The 22264-nt window shown below is 48.0% G+C and overlaps 1 long non-coding RNA gene across 1 annotated transcript in view; it reads left to right on the top strand.

The window, feature by feature from the left end:
* The window catches only part of LOC147711607 (uncharacterized), a 50823-nt gene that overhangs the window by 3483 nt on the left and 25076 nt on the right, over positions 1 to 22264 (top strand). Inside the window, exon 2 of the long non-coding RNA XR_015295704.1 lies at positions 8468 to 8537. This is a non-coding gene — a long non-coding RNA (uncharacterized LOC147711607). The remainder of the gene's footprint in view (positions 1 to 8467; positions 8538 to 22264) is intronic.

Below are 22264 nucleotides of genomic sequence, written 5' to 3'. Positions count from 1 at the left end.
CAGGGTGCAGCAGTGTGAGGTGTGCAGCAGTGTGTGGCGTACAGCAGTGTCTGGCATGCAACAGTGTGTGGCATGCAGCAGTGTGTGGCATGCAGCAGTGTGTGGCGTGCAGCAGTGTGAGGTGTGCAGCAGTGTGAGGCGTGCAGCAGTGTGTGGCGTGCAGCAGTGTGAGGCATGCATCAGTGTGTCGAGCAGCAGTGTGTAGCATGCAGCAGTGTGAGGCGTGCAGCAGTGTGCAGCGTGCAGCAGTGTGTGGCGTGCAGCAGTGTGTGGCGTGAAGCAGTGTGAGGCGTCCAGCAGTGTAGGAGGTGCAACGGTGTGTGGCGTGCAGCGGTGTGTGGCGTGCAGCAGTGTGTGGCGTGCAGCAGTGTGTGGCGTTCAGCAGTGTGCAGCGTTCAGCAGTGTGTGGCGTGCAGCAGTGTGTGGCGTGCAGCAGTGAGTGGCATGCAGCAGTGTGTGGCATGCAGCAGTGTGAGTAATGCAGCAGGGTGAGGCGTGCTGCAGTGTGGCGTGCAGCAGTGTTAGGCATGCAGCAGTGTGAGGCGTGCAGCAGTGTGAGTCGTGTGGTAGTGTGAAGCATGCAGCAGTGTGAGTAATGCAGCAGTGTGCAGCACACAGCAGTGTGCATCAGTGTGAGGCGTGCAGCAGTGTGAGGCATGCAGCAGTGTGAGGCGGCAGCAGTGTGAGGCAAGCAGCAGTGTGCAGCATGCAGTAGTATGAGTAATGCAGCAGGGTGCAGCAGTGTGAGGCGTGCAGCAGTGTGTGACGTGCAGCAGTGTGTGGCGTGCAGCAGTGTGTGGCACGCAGCAGTGTGAGGCGTGCAGCAATGTGAGGCATGCAGCAGTGTGAAGCGTGCAGCAGTGTGTCGTGCAGCAGTGTGTCGTGCAGCAGTGTGTGGTGTGCAGCAGTGTGTGGCATGCAGCAGTGTGAGGCGTGCATCATTGTGAGGCGTGCAGCAGTGTGCGGCGTGCAGCAGTGTGCGGTGTGCAGCAGTGTGCGACATGCAGCAGTGTGTGGCGTGCAGCAGTGTGTGGCGTGCAGCAGTGTGTGGCATGCAGCAGTGTGAGTAATGCAGCAGTGTGAGGCGTGCAGCAATGTGAGGCGTGCAGCAGTGTGAGGCGTGCAGCAGTGTGAGGTGTGCAGCAGTGTGAGTCGTGCGGTAGTGTGCAGCAGTTTGAGTAATGCAGCAGTGTACAGCATGCAGCAGTGTGCAGTGTGCAGCAATGTGAGGCGTGCAGCAGTGTGAGGTGGGCAGCAGTGTGAGGCGGGCAGCAGTGTGCAGCATGCAGTAGTATGAGTAATGCAGCAGGGTGCAGCATGCAGCAGTGTGAGGTGTGCAGCAGTGTGTGGCGTGCAGGAGTGTGTGGCGTGCAGCAGTGTGTGGCGTGCAGCAGTGTGTGGCGTGCAGTAGTGTGAGCCTTGCAGTAGTGTGAGGTGTGCAGCAGTGTGTGGCATGCATCAGTGTGTCGTGCAGCAGTGTGCAGCATGCAGCAGTGTGAGGCGTGCAGCAGTGTGCGGCATGCAGCAGTGTGTGGGGTGCAGCAGTGTAAGGCATGCAGCAGAGTGGGGCGTGCCGTGGTGTGTGGCGTGCAGCGGTGTGTGGCATGCAGCAGTGTGTGGCGTGCAGCAGTGTGTGGCATGCAGCAGTGTGTGGCGTGCAGCAGTGTGTGGCGTGCAGCCGTGTGCAGCGTGCAGCAGTCTGTGGTGTGCAGCAGGTGTGGCATGCAGCAGTGTGTTGCATGCAGCAGTGTGTGGCATGCAACAGTGTGAGTAATGCAGCAGTGTGAGGCGTGCAGCAGTGTGAGGCGTGCAGCAGTGTGAGGTGTGCAGAAGTGTGAGGCGTGCAGCAGTGTGAGTCGTGCAGTAGTGTGCAGCATGCAGCAGTGTGAGTAATGCAGCAGTGTGCAGCACACAGCAGTGTGCAGTGTGCAGCAGTGTGAGGCATGCAGCAGTGTGAGGCAGGCAGCAGTGTGCAGCATGCAGTAGTAATGCAGCAGGGTGCAGTGTGCAGCAGTGTGAGGCGTGCAGCAGTGTGTGACATGCAGCAGTATGTGGCGTGCAGCAGTGTGTGGCGTGCAGCAGTGTGAGGCGTGAGGCAGTGTGTGGTGTGCAGCGGTGTGTGGCGTGCAGCGGTACGTGGCGTGCAGCAGTGTGTCGTGCAGCAGTGTGTGGCGTGCAGCAGTGTGTGGCGTGCAGCAATGTGTGGACTGCAACGTGCAGCAGTGTGTGGCGTGCAGCAGTGTGAGGCGTGCATCAGTGTGAGGCAGGCAGCAGTGTGAGGTGTGCAGCAGTGTAAGGCGTGCAGCAGTGTGAGTCGTGCGGTAGTGTGCAGCATGCAGCAGTGTGAGTAATGCAGCAGTGTGCACCAGTGTGAGGCGGGCAGCAGTGTGCAGCATGCAGTAGTATGAGTAATGCAGCAGGGTGCAGCGTGCAGCAGTTTGAGGCGTGCAGAAGTGTGTGGCGTGCAGCAGTGTGTGGCGTGCAGCAGTGTGTGGCGTGCAGCGGTGTGTGGCCTGCAGCAGTGTGTGGCGTGCAGCAGTGTGTGGCGTGCAGCAGTGTGAGGCGTGCAGCAGTGTGTGGCGTGCAGCAGTGTGTGGCGTGCAGTGGTGTGTGGCGTGCAGCAGTGTGTGGCATGCAGCAGTGTGTGGCCTGCAGCGTGCAGCAGTGTGTGTTGTGCAGCAGTGTGTGGCATGCAGCAGTGTGTGGCCTGCAGTGTGCAGCAGTGTGTGGCATGCAGCAGTGTGAGTAATGCAGCAGTGTGAGGCATGCAGCAGTGTGAGGCGTGCAGCAGTGTGAGTCGTGCGGTAGTGTGCAGCATGCAGCAGTGTGAGTAATGCAGCAGTGTGCAGCACACAGAAGTGTGCAGTGTGCAGCAGTGTGAGGCTTGCAGCAGTGTGAGGCAGGCAGCAGTGTGAGACGGGCAGCAGTGTGCATCATGCAGTAGTATGAGTAATGCAGCAGGGTGCAGCGTGCAGCAGTGTGAGGCGTGCAGCAGTGTGTTACATGCAGCAGTGTGTGGCGTGCAGCTGTGTGTGGCGTGCAGCAGTGTGAGGCGTGCAGCAGTGTGGGGCATGCAGCAGTGTGCGGCGTGCAGCAGTGTGAGGCGTGCAGCAGTGTGTGGCGTGCAGCGGTGTGTGGCGTGCAGCGGTGTGTGGCGTGCAGCAGTGTGTGGCGTACAGCAGTGTGTGGCCTGCAGCGTGCAGCAGTGTGTGGCGTGCAGCAGTCTGTGGCGTGCAGCAGTGTGTGACGTGCAGCAGTGTGTGGCCTACAGCGTGCAGCAGTGTGTGGCGTGCAGCAGTGTGAGGCGTGCAGCAGTATGAGGCAGACAGCAGTGTGGTAGCTGCGTTGTAACTTTAAAACAATTATATACTTTGTACAATACCAATGCAAGATGGCTACCCACTACTATATTTTAGTTTAATTTTGTATTGTAAATACATGCTGCTAAGTTTTTTTTCTACTTTTATTCTTATAATTTATTTTGCACATGCCTATGGGATTTTGTGTGTCAATTTTATTACGGATTGGGAAGTGGGAAAGTGCAAGAAGGAGTCAGCGAGTGGCTAGCATGATGTATGAGGGCAAGAATGAGTGCCAAAGTTCATACATGATGATTTATTGATAGCCTAAACATATGTAAAAGACACTTTCAGCTATAAGCCAGGCCTATTGACATTTCCAATGGTTGTTTGTTCTACCATTTGTCTTAATTTTTTATTGCTATTTGTCTTGTGGCACCAGGGACCCACATTTATAAATACCGTTTTACATTTTATCTTCAGAACCACTTACACCCATGTTGGGTCTAAACTGAATGGTAATGAAAAGCACTATTGTGCTGCGTTTATCTTTCCAAGAACCTACTTTAAATGTAAATTGATACTTGTAAAGCGCACTACTCACCCGCAAGGGTCTCAAGGCGCTTGTACGAATACCGCTGTGGAACCCATCCTGGCTTTCCCTGTGAGGCGTCCACTCCTGGGCACCCCAAGGTGGAGGCCAGGCATCCTTAGCGTTGTGGAGGCTGTTGTGGAGATTAAGCAAGCTATTGCCCAGAGTTGCAGAGTGGGACTCCATGATTCGAATAGGCACCGAGGCGAGAATTATCAGGTCCGTGGAATTTTGAGCTAAAGACCCGCCGAAGCAGGGAATTGAACCCTGGTCCCGGGCTAGACCTCTGCATCAGGGTCTGCCTCTCTAATCATTGAGCCACACTTCTGGAGCTGACTTTTCTACAAAAAAAAGTTTAGTGAACGTGTGAGTAGTTGAGCGCAAAATTGAATCAATGGGTGGGTTGATGAATGGATGAATGAGAACGTCCATGGATAGATGAATGGATGGGTAAATTAGTGCCTGGATGGATTGGTGAGTGTGTGGTTTATGATTTAATAGGTGAGCGAATAAGTGACTGCGTATAAAAAAAGTACACATTGCTTTTCACCTCATTTAGGGAGGTCTAGAATTTGATTGCTCTCCTACGCAGATTACTTGATCTTTTTATCAGACTCCATTTGTCTTGCAGAGATTATAAAGTTCCCCGACGATGTATAAGAACAACAATAAACTGTCAATGAGCATCTCCAAAACAAAAGTAACATCATTTGGAAGACATAGTGATAATCGCACGAATGGGCTAACACTGGACATTCTGCATAGATACAAGTTCTTAGGAGTCACTTTAGGCTCACCAAAAGAGGAAACATCACATTATAGACCTTGCAGTTGGAACTGCAAGTTGCTTCAGCAGATTCATGTTTCACAATCCAGCACTGCATGGGTTACAGTTCCCCTTATTGAAAGTCTTCTCTGCCAAGGCGATCTCCATGTTGCTATTTTGTTCCTCTCTGTATTCAATAGAATTGAAAGCAGTAGGTTTTGCGAGCGCTTTCGCTTTAACTAATTGACACCCCAATGTAAGATTAGATTAGAATTGGCGATTCCATCAGCATCGATGCGAACAGGAAATGCAGCCTTGTTATATTTGAATAGGCGACGCTGCAGTAGAGATGGGCCCTGGCAGCACTCGTTTGAAGATGAATCAATGGTAAATGGTAAACAATGGTAAACAAGCTGTCGGCATTGCTGTGGTGGGGGCGGGGCGGGAGAGCCTTTGAAGTCTGATGGGAGGCAGACAAATGGTGGTGTGTGACGTGGCTGGTTTGTGCACGCGCCTTTCTCACATGAAATGTGGCTAATCCGCCCTTGGCAGACTTTTCAAACTGCTTACTAGAAATCTCGACAACAAGCATTGCTAAAAGCAATGCTTTAGGTCGAGACCTAAAAAGGATGGTAAAGAAGCTATGGTCCAGGGAGGGATAAACGTAAGAAGAGGAAGCAAATCCACTGAATATGAAGCCAGCAAATAAGACTGACAAGAAAGTTAACTAGTGGTAATCAATGGGCTTGTCTAAAGCTCACTCCAAGCGTTGGTGTGGTCTACAAGAGGTGCTTTGAGATTAACAGCAAAAAGCTGTTTGGAGGCAAAACACCTAACAAGCACTGGCAAAGCCAAAATAATGTGCTTTTTGGTTATGTTATGTCAATTTATAGAGTGCACTAATCACCCCTGAGGGTATCCCCGCAGGGTTATTTGAAGAGCCAGGCCTTCAGCTTCTTGCAGAACTCAAGAAGTGAGAGGAGACACTGATATTCTGAGCAAGGTGTTCCAATTTTTGGGTGCGAAGTTGGAGAACAAGAGACCTCTTGCTCTGTTTTGTAAATGTGGGGTGTGTATGTGCGAGCAAGAGTGTTATGTTATATTGTTATGTTATGGCAATTCGTACAGTGCACTAATCCCCCGTGAGGGTATTGAGTTGTTTGAGCTTATAATTGGGCGTGTGGTCCACGTGGAGTTATTTGAAGAGTCGGGTCTTCAGCTTCTTGGGAACATAATAAGTGAGAAGGAGGCCTAGATGTTCTGACGGAGGACATTCCATGTTTTGAGTGCAAACTAGGAGAATGCCACAGGATGGCCTATTATTTTTGCCAATACATTTTGCTGTTTCTGTGCAGCATTAGCAAAAAGCAAAATATTTTTGCGGATGTTATTTGCATCAGTATAAAAAAAACGAGAAAAAGGTGTAATGATGCAAATGCGTGCATTCCGTAGTCACAAACCTGCGTTACCAAGCATTCACAAGCCTACTAAAGGATGCTGGCACCATTTATTAAAATTTACTGAACCAAGATGTTGGACACCACTTAGAGCAGTAAATTAAAAAAAGAATTTGTACTTGCACAATAGTACTTATCTGAAAGCAGGAGGGCCCGGCAGCAAAAGGCAGCTGCTGCGCCCTCCGATAAATAAAAGGAACATTTTATGGATCGTGAGTGGAGCAGGAGCCAAGACGGAACGGATGGGACAAGCAACAGGGAGTGGACCAAAGTAACAATGAAAGTTGAACTTTAGGGCAGGAGGAAGTAAAAAAATAAAATTAAAAAAAAGCTTATTATAGGGAAGGAGTGGGCATAGTGGGAGGTAGAGTGCGCTATAAGGCACATGTGGAGTAAAGGCGTGTATGATTGAAATGCGAAAAGCAGCAAATAAGGGAGAGAACAATTGAGGGGGGAGGAAGCAACAAGGAGAGTGAAGGGAGTATTTCCAGAGGGAGCAGCACACGAGAGAGAGCAATAAAAAGAAGGCTTCTCATGGAGTGCTTAGAGAAATAACAAGCATTTGCAATGCAATAGGTCTCGCATTCACAAGAGTTTAAGCTATTGGCATTTTAAATGACAATGCCTTTTATTTATGTTTTGGGTTTTAACCCCTTCGATGCTGATGACAGAGCGGTTCCGTCATCAGCATCGGTTGGGCTGTGCTGATGACGGAACCGCTCCGTCATCAGTACAGCCCTGGGGGGGAGCGCTGGCGCTCCCCCCCTGGGGCATCGATCCTGGTGCTTGTAGCGGAGGTGGCAGCGGAAGACTTTCCGCTGCCACCCCCTGGCCCCCCCACGCTTCCTGGTGACGTCAGCGCGCACAGCGCGCGCCGACGTCATCAGGAAGCGCTGGACGCGCTGGAAGCCATTTGTTTCCAGCGCGTCCAGCAGACAGGTCGGTGTCTGGTGCTCCGGTGGGGCGGGGGGGGGAGGTTTTCGGTGCCTTGAGGCATCGGGGGGGAGGAAACTGTGTTTCCTCCCCCCTGATGTCCCAATGCAGGGCATTCCTTCGATGCTGATGACAGAGCGGTTCCGTCATCAGCATCGGTTGGGCTGTGCTGATGACGGAACCGCTCCGTCATCAGTACAGCCCTGGGGGGGAGCGCCAGCGCTCCCCCCCTGGGGCATCGATCCTGGTGCTTGTAGCGGAGGTGGCAGCGGAAGACTTTCCGCTGCCACCCCCTGGCCCCCCCCACGCTTCCTGGTGACGTCAGCGCGCACAGCGCGCGCCAACGTCATCAGGAAGCGCTGGACGCGCTGGAAGCCATTTGTTTCCAGCACGTCCAGCAGACAGGTCGGTGTTTGGTGCTCCGGTGGGGCGGGGGGGGGGCGGTTTTCGGTGCCTTGAGGCATCGGGGGGAGGAAACTGTGTTTCCTGCCCCCTGATGTCCCAATGCAGGGCATTCCTGGTGCACGATCGCGCACAGCGTCACAATCGTGCACCAGGAATGCCCCACTAGACACCAGGGATTGTGTTTGGGCTAATGTATTTGTGCAGGAAGCGACCCCTTGGGTAAGGGTCGCTTCCTTTGGGGGCCATAATAATTTTCAGACTTTTCTGCCCCCCCCCTGGGGCAGATCGGCCGTTTTTTTGGGCCGATCTGCACCCAGGGGGGGGGCAGAAAAGCCCACTAGTCACCAGGGATTTGTTTACCTTTGAAAAGGAAGCGACCCCTTGGGCAAGGGTCGCTTCCTAGTGGCCCTAATTTTGTTTTAGACTTTTCTGCCCCCCCCCCCCTGGGTGCAGATCGGCCGTTTTTTGGGCCGCATCTGGACCTAAGGGGGGCAGAAAAGCCCACTAGACACTAGGGATTGATTTATATTTATGAAGGAAGCGACCCCTTGGGCAAGGGTCGCTTCCTTAGGGGGATGAAATATTTTTCAGACTTTTCTGCCCCCCCTGGGGCAGATCGGCCGTTTTTTTGGCCGATCTGCACCCAGGGGGGGGGGGGCAGAAAAGCCCACTAGTCACCAGGCATTTGTTTGTATTTGAAAAGGAAGCGACCCCTTGGGGAAGGGTCGCTTCCTAGTGGCCCTAAATTTTTTTTAGACTTTTTTTAGGGAGCGACCCCTTGGCCAAGGGTTGCTTCCTTGGGCCCATTTGTTTTCAAAAGTATGTTCTGCCGTGTCTTTATTTGGCCTCTCTGCCCTCCGTAGGGTTGCTTCCAGGGGGCCCACATTTATAATGATTTATAATCTCCCCCCCTTGGGGACAGACACCCCATTTGTGACATACCCTGTGACATAGCCTGTTGTAATGTGTGTTGTTTTTGTTTCTTCTAATGTGTATTGTTTTTTTTTCTCTTTAGATTGTTGCAGTGTGCGGTTCCGTTACTGGTGGTTCTGTTGTTCTGCTGTTTCTGTAGTTGCATGTGTTTGGTAAGAGACCTCTTTTTTGTTCAATTGTAATGTAATTGTTTTTTTTTGCAAAGTGTGTAGTAATACGAGTATGTTTGGTTTCTGTTTGTTGTGATTGTAAAACATGTTTTGCATTTGTTTTTGATGTGTCCTGTAGATGTAAGTTTTTTTTTCTTCTTTCTAGTGGGATATCGTTGCCTCTTTGCTGTGTCTTTGCAGAGTAGGTGCTTGTGAGTGTAGTTGTGTCTTGTAAGTGAATTGTATTTTTTTTCTAAATATAATTTTTTTCAAAAAAGGCTTACATTTTTTATCTTACTTTGCGCAGTGTTGGGGTTGTTGAGTTGTTTGTGCAGACTCCTTTATTTGTAAGGATAATGGCTAGCCGCCGGATTACTGCTCAGCAAGTTGTTGGATTGCTTTTTGATTCTTCCTCTGACCATGGTCCAGAGACTGACTCTGATTCTGATCCAGAGGTGGGAGGTGAAGATTCAGGTAGTGATTTTCTCTACACATGGCTTCATCTGATGATGAAGACACTCTGAGTGCTGATGAAGCTACTTTTGGTGTGGATGATGTGCCTGTGGTTGCGGAGGACATTGCTGTGCCTGTTGTTGCTGAGGACATTGCTGTGCCTGTGGTTGCGGAGGACATTGCTGTGCCAATAGTGCGGCAAGAGACATCTGGGCTGCAGCCTGGGGCTGATAGACTTCCAGTTGGTGTAGTGAGACGAGAGGCAGCTGGGCGGCAGCCTGCGGCTGCAAGACTTGACGTTGAAAGTTCTGACCTCTGGGTTGCACCAGGCATGGTGCAGCCGGCATTGCCTGAATTTACTGGTGTTCCAGGGTGTAGGGTGAACACTGAAAACTTTTTGCCTATTGATTTTTTCAAGTTGTTTATGGATGATGTGTTTTTGGCAGAGATTGTAGAGCAGACTAATTTGTATGCTGAAATTTTTTTGAGGGTGAACAGTGCCAGCCTTAAGCCCCACACTAAAGCTACCCGGTGGACTCCCACAAATTTGGAGATGAAAACGTTTTTGGGTTTAACTTTTTTGATGAGCTTTCTTAGGAAACCATCAATGGCTTCATATTGGTCTACTAGTCCCTTGATGGCAACAGCTATATTTCCGGCAGTCATGAGTCGTGATAGGTATTTGCTTCTGCTTCGGATGATGCATTTTGTTGACAATAGTCTTGCGTTGCCACGAGATCACCCTGATTGTGACCGTCTTTTCAAGATTCTGCCTGTCATTGATCCTTTTGTTGATTGATTTTCTGAGATCTTTTATCCTGGGAAAGAAATTGCAGTGGATGAGTCTTTGCTGTTGTTCAAAGGCCGCTTGGTATTTCGGCAATACATTCCTAGTAAGAGGGCATGCTATGGAATCAAACTGTATATGCTGTGTGACAGTGAGACTGGATATGTCTCTAATTTCAGGGTGTACACTGGTAAGGAATCCAGGATTAACCCCCCTGGTTGTCCGTCGACTTTTGGAGTGACTGAGAAAATTGTGTGGGAACTTGGTCATGGATTTTTTAACAAAGGCCATCATTTGTATGTCGATAACTTCTACACTGGTGTGCGGTCGTTCAGGGAATTGGCCAAAGTGGACACTGTTGCTTCCCAAAAGAACTTGTTTGTCAAAAGCTTGCTCGGGGACAGTGCAGTGCATTGCGTTGTGAGGAGCTTCTAGCTGTGAAGTTTTCAGACAGGAGAGATGTCTACATGTTGACTACAATACATGATGAAAGCACTGAACCGGTGACTGTTTGAGGTCAGGTTGCAGAAGTGCGCAAACCTGTGTGCATAATGCACTACAATAAGTACATGGGTGGTGTTGACAGAGTAGATCAGAGGTTGGAACTGTATGCTGCTCTTTGTAAGGCTTACATTTGGTACAAGAAGTTGGCTATCCATCTTTTCCATTTGGCAACCTTTAATGCTTTTGTTGTGTTCAAGAAATCTTGTCCCCAGTCAAAGAAGACTTTTGAAAAGTTTAAGGAGTCTGTAATAGGCAGCCTTGTTTTAGTGGAACAGGCAAGTGTTCCTAGAGTTGGAGTGGTGGAGGATATTGCCAGATTGAAAGATCGCCTCTTTTCTGATACAATTCCTCCTACAATCTCAAAAGACTTTCCCAGTCGGAGATGTAGAGTCTGTTGGCGAAGAGGTTTGCGGAAGGAGGTTCGTCTGTACTGCCCTGACTGCCCTTCAAACCCCGGGATGTGTGTACCTGCTTGTTTTAGATTGTACCACACGCAAAAGAATTTTTGGGAGTATCAATGAGTGGTAAAGTGAACTGGTTGGTCTTATTGTTCAGTTTCAACGTTTGCATTTGTGTAGTCTTTTTAGTTCAGTTGTTGAGTTAGTAGATTTGTATCAATTTGCAATTTGTTTTTGTTTTTGTTTTATTTAAAAAAAAACTAAAGTATGATGTTGGTTTGCGTGTAGTGTCCATTGTCTGACGGTGTGCATGGTTTGGCGCCTGACTGCCGGTGTCTGTGGACTGGTGCTTGTCTGGCGGTGTCTGTTGACTGGTGCTTGGCTGGCGGTGTGCGTGGTCTGGTGTTTGGTTGGCCGTGTGCGTGCTCTTGCGCTTGCCTGGTGTTGTGTTTGGATTTGTCCTTGGCTGGTGGTGTGCGTGGAGTGACGCTTGGCTGGTAGTGTGTGTGGAGTGGCGCTTGGCTGGTGGTGTGCGTGGAGTGATACTTGGCTGTCTGTGCACGAAGTGGTGCTTGGCTGATGGTGTGTGTGGAGTTGCGCTTGGCTGGTGGTGTGTGTTGAGTGGCGCTTGGCTGGTGGTGTGTGTGGAGTGGCGCTTGGCTGGTGGTGTGCGTGGAGTGGTACTTGGCTGTCTGTGCACGGAGTGGTGCTTGGCTGGCGGTGTTTGTGGAGTGGCGCTTGGCTTGCGGTGTGCGTGGAGTGGTGCTTGGCTGGTGGTGTGTGTGGAGTGGTACTTGGCTGTCGGTGTGCGCTGAATGGTGTTTGGCTGGCGGTGTGCATGGTCTGGTGCTTGGATGGTGGTGTGCATGGAGTGGCACTTGGCTGGCAGTGTGTGTGGAGTGGCGCTTGGCTGGATGGTGCGTGTGGAGTGGTACTTGGCTGTCTGTGCACAGAGTGGTGCTTGGCTGGCGGTGTGTGTGGAGTGGCGCTTGGCTTGCAGTGTGCGTGGAGTGGTGCTTGGCTAGTGGTGTGTGTGGAGTGGTACGTGGCTGTCGGTGTGCGCTGAGTGGTGTTTGGCTGGCGGTGTGCATGGTCTGGTGCTTGGATGGTGGTGTCGGTGGACTGGTGCTCGGCTGGCGGTGTGTGAGTAGTTACTTTCTGTTGGTCACTACACACACTGCAAGTTGAGTGACATTCCACGCAGTCCATCATTTTGTGTTGTTGCAATGTCAGAAATGTGGCGTGTGAAAGTGATGGGCCCTTGAATGGCGCTGTCTGCTGGTGTGAGTGTTGAAATGTGATGGGTCCACGGCTGGCGGTGTGAATGTTTTGTATGTGTCACACATATGAAAGGTGTATGAATGGCCTGTAAAGAGGTTGGTGCCTTGACGTGGCTTTACAGCTCACGAGCTGTGAGTCAGTGGTTCAGTTTATCATACTTTCAATTATACGCAGTGTATTTAATTTTTGTGAAATTACTTGCGAATACAATTGTATGTACTGAATCATCACTCACCCTCGTGCCAAATCCAACCAGAATGTGTGTGTGCTTGCGGATTAGATGGCTGTGCAGTAATGTTTGTCTTTTATCTCTTTCTGAAGTAGGGTGTACCTTGTCCCTTTTTGTGATTGTTGTAATGTGTTGCTGTTCCTTCCGGATGGTGTCAATGGTCTGGTTTGTATCAGGTATGAAAGGCGCGTGAATGGCCTGTAAAACGGTTGGTGCCTTGTCGTGGCTTTACAGCTCACGAGTTGCGAGTCACTGGTTCGGTTTTTATGCATTTATTTATTGACAGAGCATTTCATTTTTTGAAATATCTTGTTAATAACATTTTATGTACTGAACCATCACTCGCCCTCGTGCCAAATCCAACCTGTCTGTGTGTGTCTTTGAGGAATAGTTAGCCGTGCTTGAATGTTTGACTTTTGAGTAACTCTGTTAAGGTGTACATTATAGTTATAAATAACTTACTAAATTTAGATATTATTGTTAAACCATGGAAGTATATGGTCATGTCTTTCTGGTGAATTCTATTGTTGATTTTTATCCACAATCTCCTGCAAACTTGAAATTGTCTGTCACAATTTCCTTGAATCGCACGCTCTCAAATTGAAAAATTAATTCTCCACCGTACGATTTGGACCATTTCCTGTTGCAGCCACTATGCCTACCCACGCAAATGAGGTACCATTTTTATCGGGAGACCTTGGTGAACGCTGGGTGGGAGGAAATTTGTGTCAGCCCAGTGATGCCACGCTTTCCCACACAAAAATGTGTGAAAAATCTGATTTTTTTCAGCTACAATAGAGATTTGCAAGGGATTCTGGGTAAAGGAACGTTGGAGAATCCACGCAAGCCATACCTCCTTGGAAGCCCCCGGGTGTCTACTTTTCAGAAATGTGTGGGTTTGGTAGGTTTCCCTAGATGGCCGTCTAGCACGGGGCCAAAAACCCAGGTAACCCCTCTTGCAAAAGCTGGTGGTATTGACATTCAAAAATGTGTGGGAAAGTGTGGCATCACTGGGCTCACACAAATTTCCTCCCACCCAGCGTTCCCCAAGGTCTCCCGATAAAAATGGTATCTCATTTACTTGCGTGGGTAGGCATAGTGGCTGCAACAGGAAAAGGCCCAATTCGTACGGTGGAGAATTAAAAATTACCTTTAGCAAAACTATCTTATTTTTTGAGGGGGTCACCTAAGCTTTTGGCCCGGGGCTTGGCGGGCATCTTTGGAAACTACCAAACCCAAACAGTTCTGAAAACTAGACACCCGGGGGAGTCCAGGGAGGTATGGTATGCGTGGGTCCCCCAATGTTTTCCTACCCAGAAATCCCTGCAAACCTTAAATTTAGGTTAAAAAACCACTTTTCAATACATTTTTGGGAGGGATCTCCCTGCCGGCACAAATGTCCTACCACCCCTTGTTCTTCCGAGTAAAATGATACCTCACTTGTGTGGGTGGGCCAAAGGCATGTGACTGGGGTGGGGTGCTTAATTTGACAAACCTAAATAGTACATTTTTAAAAATTCATTTTTAGCCTGTTCTGCTTTGGGGCACCCACACAAGTGAGGTTTCATTTTACTCGGGAGAACAAGGGGAACGCTGGGTGCTAGGACATTTTTGCCGGCACGGAGTTCCCACGCAAAAAAGTTTGGAAAAGTGACTTTTTTAAACCTAATTTTAAGGTTTGCAAGGTGTTCTGGGTAGGAAAACGTTGGGGGACCCACGCATGCCATACCTCCCTGGACTCCCCCGGGTGTCTAGTTTTCAGAACTGTTTGGGTTTGGTAGTTTCCAAAGATGCCCGCCGAGCCCCGGTCCAAAAACTCAGTCCCCCCATCCCCCAAAAGAAGGTAATGATGCTATTGGTTATTTAAATTTCTCCACCATACGATTTGGACCTTTTCCTGTTGCAGCCACTATGCCTTCCCACGCAAGTGAGGTACCATTTTTATCGGGAAACCTGGGGGAATGCTGGGTGGGTGGAAATGTGTTGATACACGCAGATTCCAGAACTTTCCACCACAGAAATGTGAGGAAAGTGCGTTTTTGTTTTCCAATTTCTTAAATTTGCAAGGGATTCTGGGTAACAGAACCTGGGGGTAGGCAGTTGAGTCACCCCATCCTGAATTCCCCTGGGTGTCTAGTTTTCAAAAATGTATAGGTTTGCTAGGTTTCCCTGGGTGCCGGCAGAGCTAGGGTTGAAAAACAAAAGGTAGTCTCTTTGCCCAAAAAGGGCACGGTTTCACTGCAAAATTCAGTTGTGACCACATTGCGTTTTGCGCTGTTTCCTGTCACAGGCACTAGGCAGACCCAGGCAAGTGAGGTAGCATTTTTTTTGGGAGACCCGGGGAAACGCTGGGTGGGTGGAAATTTGTTGATCCACGCAGATTCCGGAACTTTCCACCACAGAAATGTGAGGAAAATGCACATTTTTTCCAATTTCTTAGCTTTGCAAGGGATTCTGGGTAACAGAACCTGGGGGTAGGCAGTCGAGTAACCCCATCCTGAATTTCCCTGGGTGTCTAGTTTTTAAAAATGTATAGGTTTGCTAGGTTTCCCTAGGTGCCGGCAGAGCTAGGCTTCAAAAACAAAAGGTAGTCTCTTTGCCCAAAAAGGGCACAATTTCACTGCAAAATTGAGTTGTGACCACGTTGCGTTGTGCACTGTTTCCTGTCGCAGGCACTAGGCAGACCCAGGCAAGTGAGGTAGCATTTTTTTCGGGAGACCCAGGTGAACACTGGGTGGGTGGAAATTTATTGATCCACGCAGATTCCGGAACTTTCCACCACAGAAATGTGAGGAAAATGCGTTTTGTTTTCCAATTTCTTAGCTTTGCAAGGGATTCTGGGTAACAGAACCTGGGGTTAGGCAGTCGAGTCACCCCATCCTGAATTTCCCTGGGTGTCTACTTTTAAAAAATATATAGGTTTGCTAGGTTTCCCTAGGTGCCGGCAGAGCTAGGGTTCAAAAACAAAAGGTAGTCTCTTTGCCCAAAAAGGGCACGATTTCACTGCAAAATTGAGTTGTGACCACGTTGCGTTTTGCGCAGTTTCCTGTCGCAGGCACTAGGCAGACCCAGGCAAGTGAGGTAGCATTTCTTTCGGGAGACCCGGGGGAACGCTGGGTGGGTGGAAATTTGTTGATCCACACAGATTCCAGAACTTTCCATCACAGAAATGTGAGGAAAATGTGTTTTTTTCCAATTTCTTAGCTTTGCAAGGGATTCTGGGTAACACAACCTGGGGGTAGGCAGACGAGTCACCCCATCCTGAATTTCCCTGGGTGTCTAGTTTTGAAAAATGTATAGGTATGCTAGGTTTCCGTAGGTGCTGGCAGAGCTAAGGCTCAAAAACAAAAGGTAGTTTTTTTGTCCAAAAAGGGCAAGATTTCACTGGGAAATTGAGGTGCGACCATGTTGCGTTTTGCGCTGTTTCATGTCGCAGCCACTATGCCTACCCACGGAACTGAGGTACCATTTTGTTCGGGAGACCTGGGGGAACGCTGGGTGTGTGGAAATGTGTTGATCCACGCAGATTCCTGAACTTTCCACCACAGAAATGTGAGGAAAATGTGTTTTTTTGTCAAATGTTTAGCTTTGCAAGGGATTCTGGGTAACAAAACCTGGGGGTAGGCAGGCAAGTCACCCCATCCTGAATTTCCCCTGGGTGTCTAGTTTCAAAAAATTTATAGGTTTGCTAGGTTTCCCTAGGTGCTGGCAGAGCTAGGGCTCAAAAACAAAAGGTAGTCTCTTTGTCCAAAAAGCGCAAGATTTCACTGGGAAATTGAGGTGCGACCACGTTTCGTTTTTCGCTGTTTCATGTCGCAGCCACTATGCCTACCCACGTAAGTGAGGTACCATTTTTTCGGGAGACCTGGGGGAACGCTGGGTGGGTGGAAATTTGTTGATCCACGCAGATTCCAAAACTTTCCACCACAGAAATGTGAGGAAAATGTGTTTTTTTTTTTACAAATTGTTAGCTTTGCAAGGGATTCTGGGTAACAAAACCTGGTGGTAGGCAGTCGAGTCACCCCATCCTGAATTTCCCTGGGTGTCAACGTTTCAAAAATGTATAGGTTTGCTAGGTTTCCCTAGGTGCTGACAGAGCTTGGGCTCAAAAACAAAAGGTAGTCTCTTTGTCCAAAAAGCGCAAGATTTCAATGGGAAATTGAGGTGCGACCACGTTGCGTTTTGCACTATTTCATGTCGCAGCCACTATGCCTAACAACGCAAGTGAGGTACCATTTTTTTTGGGAGACCTGGGGGAACGCTGGGTGGGTGGAAATTTGTTGATCCACGCAGATTCCAGAAGTTTCCACCACAGAAATGTGAGGAAAATGTATTTTTTTTGTCAAATTCTTAGCTTTGCAAGGGATTCTGGGTAACAAAACCTGGTGGTAGGTAGTCGAGTCACCCCATCCTGAATTTCCCTGGGTGTCTACTTTTCAAAAATGTATAGGTTTACTAGGTTTCCTTAGGTGCTGGCAGAGCTAGGACTCAAAAACAAAAGGTAGTCTCTTTGTCTAAAAAGCACAAGATTTTACTGGGAAATTGAGGTGCGACCACGTTGCGTTTTGCGCTGTTTCGTGTCGCAGCCACTATGCCTACCCACGCAAGTGAGGTACCATTTTTTTCAGGAGACCTGGGGGAATGCTGGGTGGGTAGAAATGTGTTGATCCACACAGATTCCAGAACTTTCCACCACTGAAATGTGAGGAAAATGTGTTTTTTTTGTCAAATTCTTAGCATTGCAAGGGATTCTGGGTAACAAAACCTAGTGGTAGGCAGTCAAGTCACCCCATCCTGAATTCCCCTGGGTGTCTACTTCTCAAAAATGTATAGGTATGCTAGGTTTCCCTCGGTGCTGGCAGAGCTAGGGCTCAAAAACAAAAGGTATTTTTTTGTCCAAAAAGGGCAAGATTTTACTGGGAAATTGAGGTGCGACCACGTTGCGTTTTGCACTATTTCATGTCGCAGCCACTATGCCTAACAACGCAAGTGAGGTACCATTTTTTTCAGGAGACCTGGGGAAACGCTGGGTGGGTGGAAATTTGTTGATCCACGCAGATTCCAGAACTTTCTACCACAGAAATGTGAGGAAAATGTTTTTTTTTGTCAAATTCTTAGCTTTGCAAGGGATTCTGGGTAACAACATCTGGTGGTAGGTAGTCGAGTCACCCCATCCTGAATTTCCCTGGGTGTCTACCTTTCAAAAATGTATAGGGTTGCTAGGTTTCCTTAGGTGCTGGCAGAGCTAGGACTCAAAAACTAAAGGTAGTCTCTTTGTCTAAAAAGCACAAGATTTTACTGGGAAATTGAGGTGCGACCACGTTGCGTTTTGCGCTGTTTCGTGTCGCAGCCACTATGCCTACCCATGCAAGTGAGGTACCATTTTTTTCGAGAGACCTGGGGAAAGGCTGGGTGGGTAGAAATTTGTTGATCCACGCAGATTCCAGAACTTTCCACCACAGAAATGTGAGGAAAATGTGTTTTTTTTGTCAAATTCTTAGCTTTGCAAGGGATTCTGGGTAACAAAACCTGGTGGTAGGCAGTCAAGTCACACCATCCTGAATTCCCCTGGGTGTCTACTTCGCAAAAATGTATAGGTATGCTAGGTTTTCCTAGGTGCTGGCAGAGCTAGGGCTCAAAAACAAAAGGTAGTTTTTTTGTCCAAAAAGGGCAAGATTTCACTGGGAAATTGAGGTGCGACCATGTTGCGTTTTGCGCTGTTTCATGTCGCAGCCACTATGCCTACCCACGCAACTGAGGTACCATTTTTTTCGGAAGACCTGGGGGAACGCTGGGTGGGTGGAAATTTGTTGATCCACGTAGATTCCAGAACTTTCCACCACAGAAATGTGAGGAAAATGTGTTTTGTTTTACAAATTGTTAGCTTTGCAAGGGATTCTGGGTAACAAAACCTGGTGGTAGGCAGTCGAGTCACCCCATCCTGAATTTCCCTGGGTGTCTACTTTTCAAAAATGTATAGGTTTGCTAGCTTTCCCTATGTGCTGACAGAGCTTGGGCTCAAAAACAAAAGGTAGTCTCTTTGTCCAAAAAGCGCAAGATTTCAATGGGAAATTGAGGTGCGACCACGTTGCGTTTTGCACTATTTCATGTCGCAGCCACTATGCCTAACAACGCAAGTGAGGTACCATTTTTTTCGGGAGACCTGGGGGAATGCTGGGTGGGTGGAAATTTGTTGATCCACACAGATTCCAGAACTTTCCACCACAGAAATGTGAGAAAAATGTGTTTTTTTTGTCAAATTCTTAGCTTTGCAAGGGATTCTGGGTAACAAAACCTGGTGGTAGGTAGTCGAGTCACCCCATCCTGAATTTCCCTCGGAGTCTACTTTTCAAAAATGTATAGGTTTGCTAGGTTTCCCTAGGTGCTGGCAGAGCTAGCACTCAAAAACAAAAGGTAGTCTCTTTGTCTAAAAAGCACAAGATTTTACTGGGAAATTGAGGTGCGACCACGTTGCGTTTTGCGCTGTTTCGTGTCGCAGCCACTATGCCTACCCACGCAAGTGAGGTACCATTTTTTTTGGGAGACCTGGGGAAACGCTGGGTGGGTAGAAATTTGTTGATCCACGCAGATTCCAGAACTTTCCACCACAGAAATGTGAGGAAAATGTGTTTTTTCTGTCATATTCTTAGCTTTGCAAGGGATTCTGGGTAACAAAACCTGGTGGTAGGCAGTCAAGTCACCCCATCCTGAATTCCCCTGGGTGTCTACTTCTCAAAAATGTATAGGTTTGCTAGGTTTACCTAGGTGCCAGCAGAGCTAGGGTGCAAAAACTACAGGTAGGCACATTGCCATAAAAGGGTCAATTTGTAACTGCAAAATTGAGGTGTGACCACGTTGCATTTTGCGCCATTTCCTGTCGCAGGCACAAGGCCGACCAACACAAGTGAGGTACCGTTTTTATCGGGAGACTTTGGGTAATTTAAATTTGTAAATCAACTGTTATTACCAATTGAGCGTTCATGCATTTCTCCCTTTCAATGAAAGACATTGTGTAAAAAAAAATGTTTTTGAAAAATGACCAATAATTATCATGCTAGTATGAGTATTCCCAATTTTGAAAATGTGCAATTATATACTGTTTCTGAACTCTATATTTTGTACCCAATTCAGAAGTACATAGGTGTCTTTCATACAGATTTTTCCATGTATACATTTTCTAAGACAAAGTGCTCTACACCCAGTAAATGAAAAAATACCATTGCAAGTTGCTGCTCAGTTTTTGGATCTGGGTTCGTCGGGTTCTTGGTGAAACTACAAGACCTATATATCCCCACAACCAGGAAGGTCTAACGGATGTAACGGTATATTGCTTTTCAAGAGTTATCAAGATTAGAAAAAGTTATACAAATTTTCAATTATTCCAATATTTAACTGTTAGTTTCTATAAAGAAACCTTCATGGATTTAGACAAATGACCCCTTTCTGAATTCAGAATTCTGTCTAATTTTCGGAAATGTACAGTTTTATAGGATCCATTATTGCTTTCAAACTCATTTCTACCATTAACTGGAAGGAGGTGGAAAGCTCTAAAAATAGCAAATATAGGCTATGTCCCAGAAAAATGCCAAAACTGTGTGAAAAATGTCGGTTCTCTGACAAAAAGACCACCATTCCCTAAAAGCTGAGAAAATGGAGATTTCAGCCCCACAAACCCTTTTTTGATAACATTTTCAGGGAAAAACCCAGAGGCTTTCATTTGCAGCCCGTATTTCCCATTTTTCTGAAAAAACAAAAATTTCACTATATTTTGGTTAATTTCTGGGACCCCTCCAAGGGAATCCACAAACCCTGGCGCCTTTGGAATCCACATGATGTTGGAAGAAAAGGACGTAAATTTGGTGTGGATACCTTATGTGGTCAAAAAGTTACAGGGGCCTAAGCGCGCACTACCCCAAATCGCCAAAAAAAGTCTTAGCACAGGAGGGAAAAAGGCCTAACAGCGAAGGGGTTAAAACAAATAAAAGGCATTGTCATTTACAATAGTAATAGCTTAAACTCTTGCAAATGCGAGACCTATTGCATTGCAATAAAAGGCCTTCTCGACCGCTTGTTAGATTGTAAATATCAGAGGAAGAGACCGGCCTGCGGCATCTTCAAAGTAGTGATAAATAGTGCCGTGAATTAGATGTGTACGTGTTGTAAATTACACAGACGCAAAGTGTGAAGTGAGAGTTACATATGATCTGAGCTATAAAGACTAACAAAGTGCTCCAACACCTTTCGCTCTGTGATTACGGTGTTGTGGCTCAGGAGGAAGAGCAAGAGGGGGAGCGACTAATTCCTGCCCTCTCCTTGATTTGAGTGTGCAGTGCGGCATTGCGTAATGTCATTGCTATCTTTGGGCTAATAAAAAACCCTCCAGCTGTAGTAGTGCCCTGGCTTCAACCCTGGTGCAGGGCAGGCTGTGCTTTATGGCATGCATGGAGGGAGAGAGGGATGGTCTTGGCTCAACTCCGGCCTCATACAGTGCCCCAGCTATTACTAGGGAGCGAGAGGCAGCGAGGTGGTGGTATTGGTGGTGGTGGTATTGGTATTGGTGGTAGTGGTGGTGGTGGTATTGGGTGGTGGTGGTATTGGTGGTGGTGGTATTGGTGATGCTGGTATTGGTGGAGGTGCCATTGGTGGTATTGGTATTGGTGGTGGTGGTATTGGTGGCGGTATTGGTGGTGGTGATATTGGTGATGGTGGTGGTATTGGTGGTGGTGGTATTGGTGGTAGTGATATTGGTGGTGGTGGTATTGGTGGTGTTGGTATTGGTGGTGGTGGTATTGGTGGTGGTATTGGTGGTGGTGATGGTGGTATTAGTGGTGGTGGTATTGGTAGTGGTGGTATTGGTGATGGTGGTATTGGTGGTGGTAGTGGTATTGGTGCTGGTATTAGTGGTGGTGGTATTGGTGGTGGTGATGGTATTGTGGTGGGACTATTGGTGGTGGTATTTGTGGTGGTATGGGTCTTGGTGGTATTGGTACTAGTGGTATTGATGGTGGTGGTATTGGTATTGGTATTGGTAATGGCGTTGTTGGTGATGGTAGTATTGGTGGTGGTATTGCTGGTATTGGTATTGGCAGTGGTATTAGTGGTGGTGGTTTTGGTTTTGGTGGTATTGGTGGTGGTGATATTGGTGGTGGTGGTATTGGTGGTGGTAATATTGGTGGTGGTAGTGGTATTGGTGGTGGTGGTGGTATTGGAGTTGGGGGTGATGGTATTGGTGGTGGTGGTGGTAATGGTAATGGTTTTGGCGATGGTGGTGGTGGTATTGGTGGTGGTGATGGTATTGGTGGTGGTGATATTGGTAGTGGTATTTGTGTTATTGGTGGTGGTATTGGTGGTGGTGGTATTGGCGGTATTGGTGGTGTTGGCGGTATTAGGTGGTGGTGGTAGTGGTATTAGTGGTGGTGGTGGTAATGGTAGTGGTATTGGTTGTGGTGGTGCTATTGGTGGTGGTGGTGATGGTATTGGTAGTGGTGGTGGTATTGGTTGTGGTGTTGGTGTTAATAAAACAGGCTTTTGAAAACAACTCGTCAGGTGGATTTAGTACAGATGACATGCAACACAGATGTACTGTTGTCATCTTTGGCCTTTTAGAACACGATTATGGGCTACCTGGAATTCACATGACTTAAATCGCTAATCGTTTCTAAATCGAGATAAGGCCGGGTTAAAGTGAATGAAAGCGGGCGCCCGTGTTACGGGGGTGGCCGTGCTGGTTAAAAAAACTCTTGCGGTTTCAGCTGAAGCAGCGCATGTCCGGACTGCAATAAGAGAAACTCAATAAAGTAAATAGTGCTTACAGACTAAATAAGAGATCCTGTGTAACAACCGAAGTAAAGGGGCCAGTCGCCATGGGAGGTTACAAATGAAGATAAGGCCGTACTAAGGAGGGACTAACAAGCCTATTAACAAATCCGAAGGCAGCATTTATGAAAGTCAATAACGCAAGGCAAAGAAAAATATGGGTGGAGAGTGGGCGCAGCTTCTCTCTCATACTCTACTACAGCAGTCTCACAAAGCGAGCAGCGCATGCGCGCTGCCGCCTGGCTCGACCTAAAAAAGTGAT

Source organism: Lissotriton vulgaris, chromosome 5 (genome assembly GCF_964263255.1).
Source record: "Lissotriton vulgaris chromosome 5, aLisVul1.2, whole genome shotgun sequence".
Classification (NCBI taxonomy): domain Eukaryota; kingdom Metazoa; phylum Chordata; class Amphibia; order Caudata; family Salamandridae; genus Lissotriton; species Lissotriton vulgaris.
Note: the sequence above shows the minus strand (reverse complement) of the source record. Positions and strands in the feature narration are given on the sequence as shown.